The 13291-nt window shown below is 43.4% G+C and overlaps 1 protein-coding gene and 1 pseudogene across 4 annotated transcripts in view; both read right to left on the bottom strand.

The window, feature by feature from the left end:
• LOC144598398 (zinc finger FYVE domain-containing protein 9-like) overlaps positions 1-5299 on the bottom strand; it is a 125700-nt gene extending 120401 nt beyond the window's left edge. For all 4 annotated transcript variants that reach the window (XM_078408533.1, XM_078408532.1, XM_078408534.1 and 1 more), the window contains exon 1: positions 5150-5299. The gene's annotated coding sequence lies outside the window, so the exon portion shown is untranslated. The remainder of the gene's footprint in view (positions 1-5149) is intronic.
• A 3661-nt stretch (positions 5300-8960) lies between these two features.
• On the bottom strand, positions 8961-12944 carry LOC144598214 (uncharacterized; annotated as a pseudogene).
• Positions 12945-13291: the final 347 nt, after the last annotated feature.

The following is a 13291-nucleotide window of genomic DNA, read 5'->3' on the forward strand; positions in this document are numbered from 1 at the left end:
ATTAAAGAGGTAATAACGGCGCATTTGGATAGCGGTAAAAGGATTGGTCCAAGTCAGCATGGATTTATGAAGGGGAAATCCTGCTTGACTAATCTTCTGGAATATTTTGAGGATGTGACAAGTAAAATGGATGAAGGAGAGCCAGTGGATGTATTGTATCTAGACTTTCAGAAAGCCTTTGATAAGGTACCACGCAGGAGGTTGGTGAGCAAAAGTACAGCACATATTATTGGGGGTAGAGTATTGACACGGATAGAGAATTGGTTGGCAGATAGGAAGCAAAGAGTAGGAATAAACAGGTCCTTTTCAGAATGGCAGGCAGTGGAGAGTGGAGTGCCGCACGGCTCGGTGCTAGGGCCGCAACTATTTACAATATACATTAATGATTTGGATGATGGAATTACAAGTAACACTAGCAAATTTGCGGATGACAAAGCTGGATGGCAGTGTGAACTGCGAAGAGGATGTTAGGAGGTTGCAGGGTGACTTGGACAAGTTGAGTGAGTGGGCAGATGCATGGCAGATGTAGTATAATGTAGATAAATGTGAGGTTATCCACTTTGGCATCAAAAATAAGGAGGCAGATTATTATCTCCATGGTGTCAGATTAGGTAAAGGGGAAGTGCAACGAGACCTTGGTGTCCTTGTACACCAGTCACTGAAAGTAAGCGTGCAGGTACAGCAGGCAGTGAAGAAAGGCCTTCATAACGAGAAGATTTGAATACTGGAGCAAAGAAGTCCTTCTGCAGTTGTATAGGGCCCTGGTGAGACCACATCTGAAGTATTGTGTGCAGTTTTGGTCTGCTAATTTGAAGGACGTCCTTGCTATTGAGGCAGTGCAGCTTAGGTTCACAAGGTTAATCCCTGGGATGGAGGGGCTGTCATATGAGGAAAGATTGGAATGACGAGGCTTGTATTCACTGGAGTTTAGACGGATGAGAGGGGATCTTATAGTGATGTATACAATTATAAAAGGACTAGACAAGCTAGATGCAGGAAAAATGTTCCCAATGTTGGGGGAGGCCAAAACCAGGGGACACAGTCTGAGAATAAAGGGAAGGCCATTTAAAACTGTAGTGAGAAGAAACTTTATTACCCAGAGAGTTGTGAATTTGTGAAATTCTCTGCCACAGAAGGCAGTGGAGGCCAATTCACTGGGTGAATTTAAGAGAGTTAGATAGAGTTCCAGGGGCTAGTGGAATCAAGGGATATGGGGAGAAGGCAAGCACAGGTTACTGATTGTAGATGATCAGCCAATGATCACAATGAATGGCGGTGCTGGCTCGAAGGGCCAAATGGCCTCAATAGACAATAGGTGCAGGAGTAGGCCATTCAGCCCTTCGAGCCAGCACCGCCATTCAATGCGATCATGGCTGATCACTCTCAATCAGTACCCCGTTCCTGCCTTCTCCCCATACCCCCTCACTCCGCTATCCTTAAGAGCTCTATCCAGCTCTCTTGAAAGCATCCAACGAACTGGCCTCCACTGCCTTCTGAGGCAGAGAATTCCACACCTTCACCACTCTCTGACTGAAAAAGTTCTTCCTCATCTCCGTTCTAAATGGCCTACCCCTTATTCTTAAACTGTGGCCCCTTGTTCTGGACTCCCCCAACATTGGGAACATGTTTCCTGCCTCTAATGTGTCCAATCCCCTAATTATCTTATATGTTTCAATAAGATCCCCCCTCATCCTTCTAAATTCCAGTGTATACAAGCCTAATTGCTCCAGCCTTTCAACATACGACAGTCCCGCCATTCCGGGAATTAACCTAGTGAACCTACGCTGCACACCCTCAATAGCAAGAATATCCTTCCTCAAATTTGGAGACTGACGCCTCCTCCTGCACCTATGTTTCAATGTTTCTATCCTTTAAACGGTGACTCTACGAACCTCAAGACTAAATCAAAACAATATTTTAAAAAGAAAACTATTCATTTCTGCACAGTTCAACTGCAGAAGTTTCTTACTACAGTCCATCTACTATTGTAAGAATCAAGCACTAAAAATCAGAAAGTGAAATACTGATCTTTCAAAGAGTAATCCATCCTTTTTTCACGCCACTATTCATTTCCTTAGATTACATATTTATTTTGACATGAATTATCTAACCACTGTAAAAGCATTTTTGTAGACTGAAATGTAGCATTTCAGGATATTATTAAATGTATTAACAATTTGCATTTCATCAATGACTTTTTAAAGCAGAAATTCTTTCATTCAAAGCAGAGTAAATATTTAGAAATGTCCATCCTGGTGGGCTGTAGAAATTTAATATTCAAAAATGGAATCAAGAGAAATGTATATATTTGAGAAATTAAAGGATATAGGAATAGCGCACTGAAATGCCATTGAAGTAGAATCTCACATAATCCTCTTGCATAGTGAAAACAGCTCGAGTGGAAATCTCTCATTTTGATCTTACTTATGTTCTTATGGGAAGGAGAAAAAATACAGGTAGTTTACCTCCAGAGCAGTTTATAGAGATATGGAAAAAGTCCACAAAGAAATATAACAATGCAAGTGTAAAAATTGAAGTACCGGTACTGGGCTGATGGATGGGCAAGATAATGGTGTAATTTATTATAAGCTACAATTTACATGGAGTGGATGATGGGAAACTGGAAAACAAGTGCAGGTGTGATAGCAGCACAGAATCGGTTTCCAGCAGCAGAAAAAATATATCAGCACAGCTAGACAAAGATAGAGGGAAAATACTTGTCTTTTTGAATGAAAAGTTCAGTTAATGTCATTCAAATGGAAAGATTGAGTATTGAGTTGTGCAGCATAGAAACAGAACCTTCATCCCACCGCATCAATTTGTAAGGATACCACTTTCCTGCATTAATTCCATAATCCTTTATGCCCTGTTCATTCAAGATGCCCTAAATGTTGTTAATGTGCCTGCCTCCACCACTTCTTTGGCAGCTCATTCCAGATAACAGATGTGCGAATAATTTACCCCCAGATTTCTTGAACCTTTGCCCTCTAGTTTGGACACCCCAACCACATGAACACATGGACTAATTACCCTATCGCAATTTTATAAACTTCCGCCATGTCTCCTTTCAGTCTCTTCACTACATGGAAAACAGAGCGAACCTTTCCAATTTCTCCAAATAACTCAAGCACTCCAATACAGGCAATAAAATCATGTCCCTCAGAACCCCTTTGTAATAACTTCCCCATCACCCATATAAGATTTCAAACGGAAACCAACACACCTTAGACCGTATCAGACTGAAAAATCAATGTCGGGTCAAAAGATAACACTCAGAACGAGAAGCTGTGCCATTAATTTGCAGGCAAACGGTAATCTGTGTGTATTTGAATAATATAGAAGGGACCAATAATAGATTCTAGGAGGAACCTCAAAATAAATGTAGAGTTGGATATGCAAAGGCACTCATGGCAAAACTTAATTTTTCTTTTCTGTTTAATTCATCTCATTTGGTCCTGCACGGAAATTGGATTTCTGCACTTAATTGTACTAAGCTAATTACAAAGTGTTATTAGTAAAAATAGGCTAAGGCTCATCGGTGACATTTAAAAATTCCACTTCAGCCTACTTCTCCTGCTCAAAATTAACTTTAAGGAAGAAAAACTGCATTTATTGCACTGATTTATGCAAGATGGTATAACAATCTAATTTAGTAAACGTGCCATTTCCTAGACAGTTCCCATTGCAGAAACTCAAACACATGATCTAGGTTTACAATCCAATGTCATAAATACCGATATAGTTAGAATTAATCCAAAAACCATTTGCAGCCCAAAGCTAGACACAAAATATCCCATAGCACTGTTTGAAGAGAAGCGGGTAGATATGTAAATATTTATTACATTATACCTGTACTTTTAGGTAATCAATATTTATTCCTCAACCCATTTCACCAGTACAGATAATCTAGTTATTATGTAAGAGAGACCTGCCTGCGCACAACTTGGTTGCCACACTTTCCAACATTATAAAGCACTTTAATTAGTTAAAATTAACTTTTGTGATGTCTTTACATGAGAACACAGTTGAAAATTCCTTACTGTAAAAAATGTATGGCACCCATCTTCCTCTTCTAGCAATCAATTTTATTTTGCCAAGAGGTTTGAAATAATCTATTTAAGATCAACAATATTGTAAACCCATTTGCCAACTTCACCTTTCTTCTTGCGAAATTAATATTAAACGTCTCTCTGAAAAGATATTCTTTCCAAGAAGTAGTCAGATTAGTTTTACTTACACCACACCGTCCCAAAACTACCCACATTAAAACAATCTGTTTTGGTAATAAATCTAATTACTCCAATCGAACACTATTTTATTTCCAGTAATAAATCGGAAATGAAAAATCTTGGCAAACTATACGTCTTAGATTTCAAGGACGGAAGATACAATTTAACAAAAACATTCGTTGTGTTGTAGCTTTTGAGTCCATTTAGTTTTTATTTAAAGTAGTTTAAGTCAACTAATTCCTAGAATACATACGCGAAGCTAATGGGAGAAATCTTATCTGTTTTAGTAAAGGCACATAATAAAATAAAATCACTAATCGCTTTGTTTGGGAACGAATAAAAGCTCGAGCAACATCCATCTCCGGCGATATTTGCCGCTGGCAGAATGAAATATAAAGGTAAATAAGGAGAACATTTCTACCTCGATGCTGCGGCACATTTCAGAAAGAAAAATGTGCAGCAAACGTGTACTTGGAAAATACCAACGAAACCTACATTTCTTCAGACCGGTTATTAAGCGAACGTGAGAATGGTATTTGCAGATTGGTTTGTTAATTGAAAGGGTCAATGGACCACTTGCAGCTGCTGTGCTAAAAACTCCACATGTATCACATCCTTGGAAATAAATGATTGGTTTAGCTTTATCGGTGCCCGGTCGGTTGAGTCAATGGCATTTCAATTTAAAACGGGTAACAAAAACACATCTTTGTGGTTTACTCGATACCGCGCCCTCCAAAACACAACGCCGTGTTAATACGAGGGAAACACTGGATTATATCTCCATTGCAGCGTCTTAGGCCTACTCGCAACTTGGGAGTATGTTCTTCACAAATGCCCGCAAGCAGACGTTTATCCATGGCCACGGTCGCCGCCACCTCCTCCACAAAGGCAGGCCGGAGCCAGGCCAACTAAACCCTTACCGTTTAAACATTCACGCCGCTGCCAGCACCCTTCCAACACAACTCGAAGATGTCGCCGGCCGCACGCTATTGCCGCTTTTATTTGCTCTGCATCTTAATGCCTCAGATCCGCAGCGTTTGCAGCGCCGCCGTCGACTCCGACCCAACAGTCATCCATCACGCGCTTGACGTTTGGAAAATACGAGCACAATCCCTCCAACCGCCAATCCCGCCGCGCCGTCCAATCTGGCCAATCCCCACTCCCCGACTCCCACAGCGCCGCCTCGCCTCCGACAAACCACCACTAGGAATCTGCGGGACAATCGCCACCGAGCAATGGCCGGTCGGCAGCAGCATTCCCACCTGCTGTTGGCCTGCGGTTTACCTGCAATACGAACAGCCAAAAAAGGGTCTCGACCCGAAAGGTCACCCATTCCTTCTCTCCACATGTTATTCCAGCATTTTGTGTCCATCTTCGGTGTAAACCAGCATCTGTAGTTCATTCCTACACATTTCGTCTGCTCCACTGCGAAATCTCCTCAAGATATGCCTACTTTGAAAAAGTTCTCCGAACAGTTCTGCAACACCCTTTCTCACTGCTCCCCCTCTGTGATTCATCCTGCTCTCCAGCTCTACGACCACGTCGGTCTGGAGAAGGGTCTCACCCATTCCTTCTCTCGAGAGATGCTGCCTGTGCCGTTGTGTTACTCCAGCATTTTGTGTCGACAACCAATTCCGTAAATAGACACAAAATGCAGGAGTAACACAGCATCTCTGGAGAGATGGAATGGGTGACGTTTTGGGTCGAGACCCTGCTTCAAACCGAGAGTCGAGGAAGGGGGAAGGAAGAGGCAACTAGAGATATGGAAGGGCAAGGTGTGAAAATTACAGATCAAAGCAGACGCTGTCAAAGAAGTGTAGAATGGTTCATTGTTGGCTGAGGGGAAGGTGACAACGGGGCACGCAATTAGTAATTTTGTATTGCTGAAACTTGTCGGAGAGCTGGGGTGGGAGGGACGGAGAGGGGAAGTAAGGGTTGCTTGAAGTTAGAGTATTCATACCACTGCGTTGTTTGTGTGCCTCAACAAAGCACTGCACGTGAAAGAATGGGAAAAGTGACAAGAAGTCAGATCACACTATGGTCTCGCAGCTGTAGTATGCAAAGAGCATCTTCCCCCACAGGAGATAGGTGCAAGAACCACTGAGCATGACACTACTAAATGCATGGACGCTGAGAAGGTTTTGTAGCGTTTTTACACAATTTTTGTTTATATTTATTCTGAATAAAGTTTATTTTTGGAAAAAAATAGGAGCAAGTGCTCCCATTGGTTGTTTTGTCTATTAACCAATCATTGATCCATGTACATTCACCTAGTTTAGTTTAGAGATACAGCGCGGAAACAGGCCCTTTCGGCCCAGTTCTATGTGCTGTATTCTTGCTGAGTAATTTATCAAAAAACCTTCTGAAAATCTAAGTACAGTAAAACTCAATCTTCCATCCAGCCATCTTCAGAAATCCCAATTATTCAACATCTGGCTCATCATGTGATTTCTGCTGTGTTGTCTTCCCACTCATCAGGTCCCCATCCCCACAATGACTTTACAAGAATCAAGGCACCAATTCCTATGGTCCCTGCCACACACATGACCCAGGTTCCCATGTCACTCATCAGGGCCTTTCAACTCACCAGAAATTGGTCCCCACACTGCTTTTCCAATCACTTGGTGCTCATTTTTTCATCCACTGTGGCTCTGGTTCCTGCACTCCATTTCAATCTACCTTGTTAACTGGAAACATTATTATCATACTGTGCGACATATAAAAGTGAATTAAAAGAATGTTAAGGTATAAATAGAAATAATATGCAATAGTCCTGAAAATCTGCCAGCCTGCACCACCAAATTCACAAGCATGCTGTCTGGTAAAACTCACATGATCCACCATTATTAGGACTTTGGTGGTGCCACACTGGCAGATTTTCCAGATTATTGGACATTACTTGCATGTCCCCAAATCACTTTAAAAAAAATGTTTTTTTAATATAATACATTTTCAGTGAACCTGATAAGTTCAAAGAGAGAATAGGATTCAAAATCCATTAAGTTTAAAGGTCCCAATGAGTTTTTTTTTTAAAACAGGAAACGGGGCTTTAACAGGGCCCCAGTAAGCCTGATGTCAACACTTAAGGGTTTCTTAAAAATCGGACGACGGATTGTGCTTGAGGACACCTGTTGATATGTTAATCATGATTTCCCTTTCATAAATCCACACTGACTCGGTTCAGTCATATTATTCTTTTCTTAATATTGTTACTTATTTTTATTTTATTGATGTTAGATGCTGGATTATTAATATGATGGATAAATATACTGTTCTAAAATGTCTTTTTACTTCCAAGGAGTTTAGATCGAGTCTTAACTTCATTTGAAACACACCTCCCCGCTGTGATCTTCCCTTATTAACACTGAAAAATCAGCCTGTTTTTGCATTCAGATGCCAAGAATCCAATAAGCTTTTCCATGCCCCTCCTCCCTTCCAGGTTTCTTCCTCCTACCATAATGAATCTGAAGAAGGGTCCTGACCTGAAATGTCACCCATATTCTATTCTCCAGAGATGCTGCCAGACCCATTGAATTACCCCAGCACTTTGTCTTTTTTTGTAAATCATCAGCAGCAGTTCCTTGTTTCTCCGAACTAATTACCATTCTTGATTTGCTTTTGTTCAAAAGTGGACAGAAAAGAGAATTACAGAAACAGAAATACAGGCAAAAGACAAATAAAATATTCACTATAAAATAATAGCATTCTAATCATCTTGTTTGTGTGACGCTGAAAGATTTCACTGTTTATGAAACTATACAATGCACATATTGAGTGCAAATTTTTCTATAGTACAAGTATAGTACAAAAGAATTACTTGATTCACTGCCAATTAAAAAGTACTACAGAAATACAAATTCCAAACTGGGTGTGCCATTCCATGCTTTATACACAATTCTAAACAGTAGTTTAAGATAGTTCAAGTTAATCCTGTATTACAATCTTTATTTTCTCTCAGATAACCCTGTTGTGAATACCAGCAACAATGCACGAGTTAATAATAACAACAACATCAACATAAAACACTCATGAGCTGATGAGCTGAAGAAAGGAAATACAACAGGGTGTCACAGTTCTGGATATGCCGAGATGTCAATTTAGGAGGTTAACATTCAAAGCAAATACATCCAGTAATTTATGAGAATCACAAAGTGACAGGTTTTTCCAGCATTTAGCTGGAGCGATTTTTAACTAGTTCATGAATGTTGTAAGCATTCAGAAATGTGAACTAATATTTTGAATCTAAAAGTAGATAGGTGAAGTATAAAATGCGTTTTTCCTTTACTGCCAACAACAGCAGGGATAAAGGAACACAGCCACCTGAAGTTTCCCATCCAAGTTGCACATTAATCTTGGAAGTGCATCACTATTTCATGACACTTCCTGCCCAATGGGATTGGGCAGCAAGTGCCCAATGGGATTGTGAGAATACTTTCACCAGAAGTATAGTTTATGAAAGCTTCTCGTGGGGCAGTTAAAGATTTGCAAAAAAACAGAAGATTAAAAACAAATAAAATTACAACATGAATGACTAGTAATGTAGATCTACATAGAATGAACAATACAGAAATTGCCCAAAGAGCTCAATTGATCTATGCTGGCATTCCTCCTGCACAAGCAATTGCCCATTTTTTCTCATTGTAACACTTTACAGTTATTGATAAAATACATCTCTTGATGCTCCTGAACACATCATCAATGATGTAACCTGGGGTCATGGGTCTTTCAACATCAGACACCCTCCGCCGGGCGACCCAGCCGTGGTTGAGTAGACCAGGTGGCATACGCTCCTCCCCATGGACCTCCTCTCCTGATCCAGAGCCATCTCGAGGCTTTCTCCGCTGCCTCTGTGTCCTTGATGACTCTTCTCCTCTCCATTCCGGTGTTGCCCAGTGCATTCAAGGCTTTGTAGAGTGATTGCCCTGCAAAACCTCGATGGGCATACACTTTGCCTTCCAGCCCTGCTTAGGCAGTCTATGAGCAGCTCTTCGTACTTGGTCTTCTTGCTCTCGTGGGCCTCCTCCAGACGGTCCTCCCGTCTGTCAGTTCCAACAAGAGGATGTCTGGCCTCAGGGTGGTCGTAGCAATGTGCTGTGGGAACATCAGCTGTTTCACCAGGTCTACAGAAAGCTGCCAGTCCTGCGCAGTCACCAGAATTCCCAACAGATTCTTGACTGCTGCGGTTCTTGGCAGCTGCATTCCAACCTTCACAAAGGTGATCATCTGGGTGGTGGGGCGTGCTCGTCTGCAGCTGCTGATTCCCATGCTGATGGCTTCTGCAATGGGTTTCAGAACCTGGTCGTGACACCAGGTGTACCAGCCCTGCCCAAGAGCCTTTGAGCTGCAGCTCAGGATGTGTTCCAACGTCCCCTTGCCCAAGCATTGCGGACAATCCGGAGATTCCGCTTTGCCCCAGATGAAAAGGTTTGATGGGCTGAGCAGGACATCGTACACTGCCTGGACTAGGAACTTGAGGCTGTGGTTCAGCCTGCCAGAGCTCAGTCCATGTGACCTTTGGTCCATGGCCAGCTCCCAACTTGTCCAGGCCCCCTGCTACCTCAAGCCAACTGCTCTGCTAGACCTCTCCTCCTCTACTGCTGTCCTCACTTCATCCTGGACCAGCCTGCGCCACTCCTTCCCATTGGCCTAGTCAAACTGGGGAGTTGGAAAGGTTCCCAGACCAGCTCTTCCCCAAGTCACTACTCCCACCAGGATTCTGTGGCGTATCCGAGACTCCACTTGCAGCACAGCTTCGCCAGCTCTCCACTTTCTCCCAGTTTTCACCTCCACCCCTGCCTGAGCCACCTTGGGGTCGCTGGAGTCCCTGTACACTATCACCTTTCTGGCCCGAGTCACCTTAAACTCCTCCTCTTGGGACTTCAGGGGCAGCTGGAGCTTGGTGTTATCACCGTAAAGGGCGATGCTGCTAAGGTTGCAGGGCAGTCCCAGCCACCTCCTGAGGAAGCTGCTGACTTTCCTCTCCAAGCTCTCTACGATGGAGATTGGGACTTTGTAGACAAGCAGTGGCCAGAGTATCCTTGGCAGGATAACATGCTGGTATATCCACGCCTTGAACTTGCCGGGAAACCTTGACTGGTCCACCGCTCTCAACCAGCCCTCCAGCTCCTGACAGGTTGCCTGGACTGATGCTGTATCCTTTAGGCTGCTGTTAAACACCTTTCCAAGACTCTTCACTGGCCTTTTGGAGACAATTGGGATTGGTGTCCCTTCGATGCTGAAATGGAACCTGTCTATGACTTTACCCTTCTTCAGCACCAGTGACCTTAATTTTCTTGGCTTAAACATCATCCTTGCCCAGCTAGACAGTTTCTCCAACCCTTGCAGGATCCACCTGCCTCCTGGCACTGACTCAGTGGTGACAATCAGGTCGTCCATGAAGGTCCTAATTGGTGGTTGGCATATTCCTGACTTGGTCCGAGGGCCCCGGCACTCTGGTTCAGCAGACTTGACAATCATGTTCATCGTCAAGGCAAAAAGGATCACAGAGATGGTACAGCCTGTGATGATCCCAACCTCCAGTCTATGCCACTCTGATGTTCCTGACCCTGCTGTGACTCATGCTGAACTGGTTGTAATAGTCCAAGATGAGATCTGCCACTTGGCCTGGCACATGATGCTTGACTATGACTGTCTGGATAAGCTTATACGAGATGGAGGCGTAGGCATTGGCCAAGTCAAGCCAGAGCACTGTTAGGTCTTCCTTGTTCTGCCTGGCTTCTCTGATGAGCTGGATCACCACTCCTGTGTGCTCGAGACACCCCGGCACTCCAGAGACGACTCCCTTTTGCACTGTGTCGATGTAGCCATTGTTGGAGAGGAAGTTGGTCAGCCGCCTCGCAACATCTTGCCCTCAACACTTAACAAGGAGATGGTCCTGAACTGGCCGATTCTCTTGGAATCTTCTTCCTTTGGGATCCAGACTCCTTCAGCAAATCGCCAGTGCTGCGCCACTTTCCCTCTCCTCCAGATGGCTTTCAGGATCTTCCACAGCCGTTTCTGTAACAAGGGGGCAATTCTTGTAGGCCTTGTAGGGGACTTTGCTCAGGCCTGGGGCTGTGCCAGATCTTGCTCTCTTCACAACATCCTGGACCTCTTTCAGGAGTGGCTCTCTACTGTCAAACTCCTTGATGGGTGGAGGTCATTTTATCAGGATGTTGCACTGGCCCAGCTCCTGCTGCCTGACGGGATCACTGTAGGTGGTCTGGATGTGCCGGTCGATTTCCTCCTTAGAGCAAGCCAAACTCCCACTGCGCTTCTGCCCTAGCAGAAGACACCAAAGGGGTTGGCTATGAAGGATGCTCGCTTCCTGGCTCTTTCCTTCCAGCGTCTTCGGTGCCACTCAACTACGGAGGGTCAGCAGCTTCCTCCTCAGGGTGGTTGGCAGCTCAGCCAAGGGGGGACGTTGCTCCTCACTGGCCTCTTTGTACTGCTTCTTGAGGGACTTCAGCTCCTGCCGGATCTTGTGGATCTTTGCTGCTCTTTGGTTCATGGTGAAGGGTGTTCTGGCAGGCTTCTTCCTCACTACAACCTACAAAATTATCGTAGTTTTGTACAAATTTACGATAAATATACTTAGTTAATAGTTCAAAGCAAAACTGGAAAATACAGATGAAACGCGGGTCTGTATACACGCTGCAGCTCAGCCGGCGAGAATGTTTAGCACGAGTGACCTTAGTACCTAATCAGATGTACAGCACTTTGGTCAACGTGGGTTGTTTTTAAATGTGCTATACAAATAAAATTGACTTGACTTGACCTATGACCTGGGCATGCGTAGTCAAGATACCAAACTCACTTATTGAAGTTAGCGTAATGTATCTATTTTTCAATTTTATCATTTCAGAAATATTGCTTGGTTTGCTTCTTCTTGGAGATAAACATTTAAGTTTATTAATTTGTGCATTTGTTCTGATAAAACTACTACTCTATACCATTTCAAGATTTCAGGTGAATGCTTCATTAAGATCAGTCTCAGAAACATTGTACTTGAAAGCTGAACTATTTACCGCTAATTCAAGATTCAAAGGTCAGTTTATTCTCACTTGTACCAATTAAGGTAGTGAAACTCAAATTACCATACAGTCATACTGAAAAAGCAACAAGACACACAATTACATAAAAGTTAACATAAACATCCACCACAGCGGATTCCCCACATTCCTCACTGTGATGGAAGGCAATTAAAGTCCAAACTTCCTCCTTTTTTTTCTCCAGAGGTCGGGGGAGTCGAACCATCCACAGTTGGGGCGATTGAAGCTCCCGCAGCCGGCAATCGAAGCCCCCTCGATCGGGACGGTCTAAGCTCCTTAGAGTTCCCAAAGTCGGACTTCAACCAGGGACCGCGAGTTCCACGATGTTAAAGTCCGCAGGTTCCCGTGGTTGGAGCTCAGAGGTCGACCCCCAGCGGGAATCACCAGCTCCACGATGTTAATTCCTGCAGGCTTCTGCGGTTGGAGCTCCCGAAGTCGGTCTCCAGCGGAGGCTGCCAACTCCTCGATGTTAGGCCGCAGTGTGGACAGACGGATATGATACGGGAATTTTTTTTTACATCTCCATCGAGGTAAGAGATTAGAAAAAAGTTTCCCCCAACCACCCACATATAACAAACTAAAGAACACTAAAACATGCATTTAACACATACTACAAAACAAAAAAGGAGGAAGGGACGAAACAGACCTTTGGCAAGGCGGCCATTGCAGACGCCACCTGGTGGTTGACCCAATTATAAATGGAAGAAAGGGTTTTTTGGACTCACCTAATGAACGGCAGAATTATTTCCTAAACAAAATGTCAAAAATTTGGAGGAGTTCTGAACATTGGCAATGTATCGTGAGTTTCTGCCAATGGTACAGGCAGAGTTAAACAAAGTCACTAAGTCACATTCACTAATCTGAAAATGGACACAATGAAAGATGTCAGAAAGACAGATGGAATAGCGTTGTCATTCCTAAGGATCAGCAGGGAAAATGTACTTCTGAGAATAAAGACTAAAAATACCATTTTAAAGGTGAAAATAAATCAATGCACATAGGTTAAACGTC

Source organism: Rhinoraja longicauda, chromosome 11, assembly GCF_053455715.1.
Source record: "Rhinoraja longicauda isolate Sanriku21f chromosome 11, sRhiLon1.1, whole genome shotgun sequence".
Lineage (NCBI taxonomy): Eukaryota > Metazoa > Chordata > Chondrichthyes > Rajiformes > Arhynchobatidae > Rhinoraja > Rhinoraja longicauda.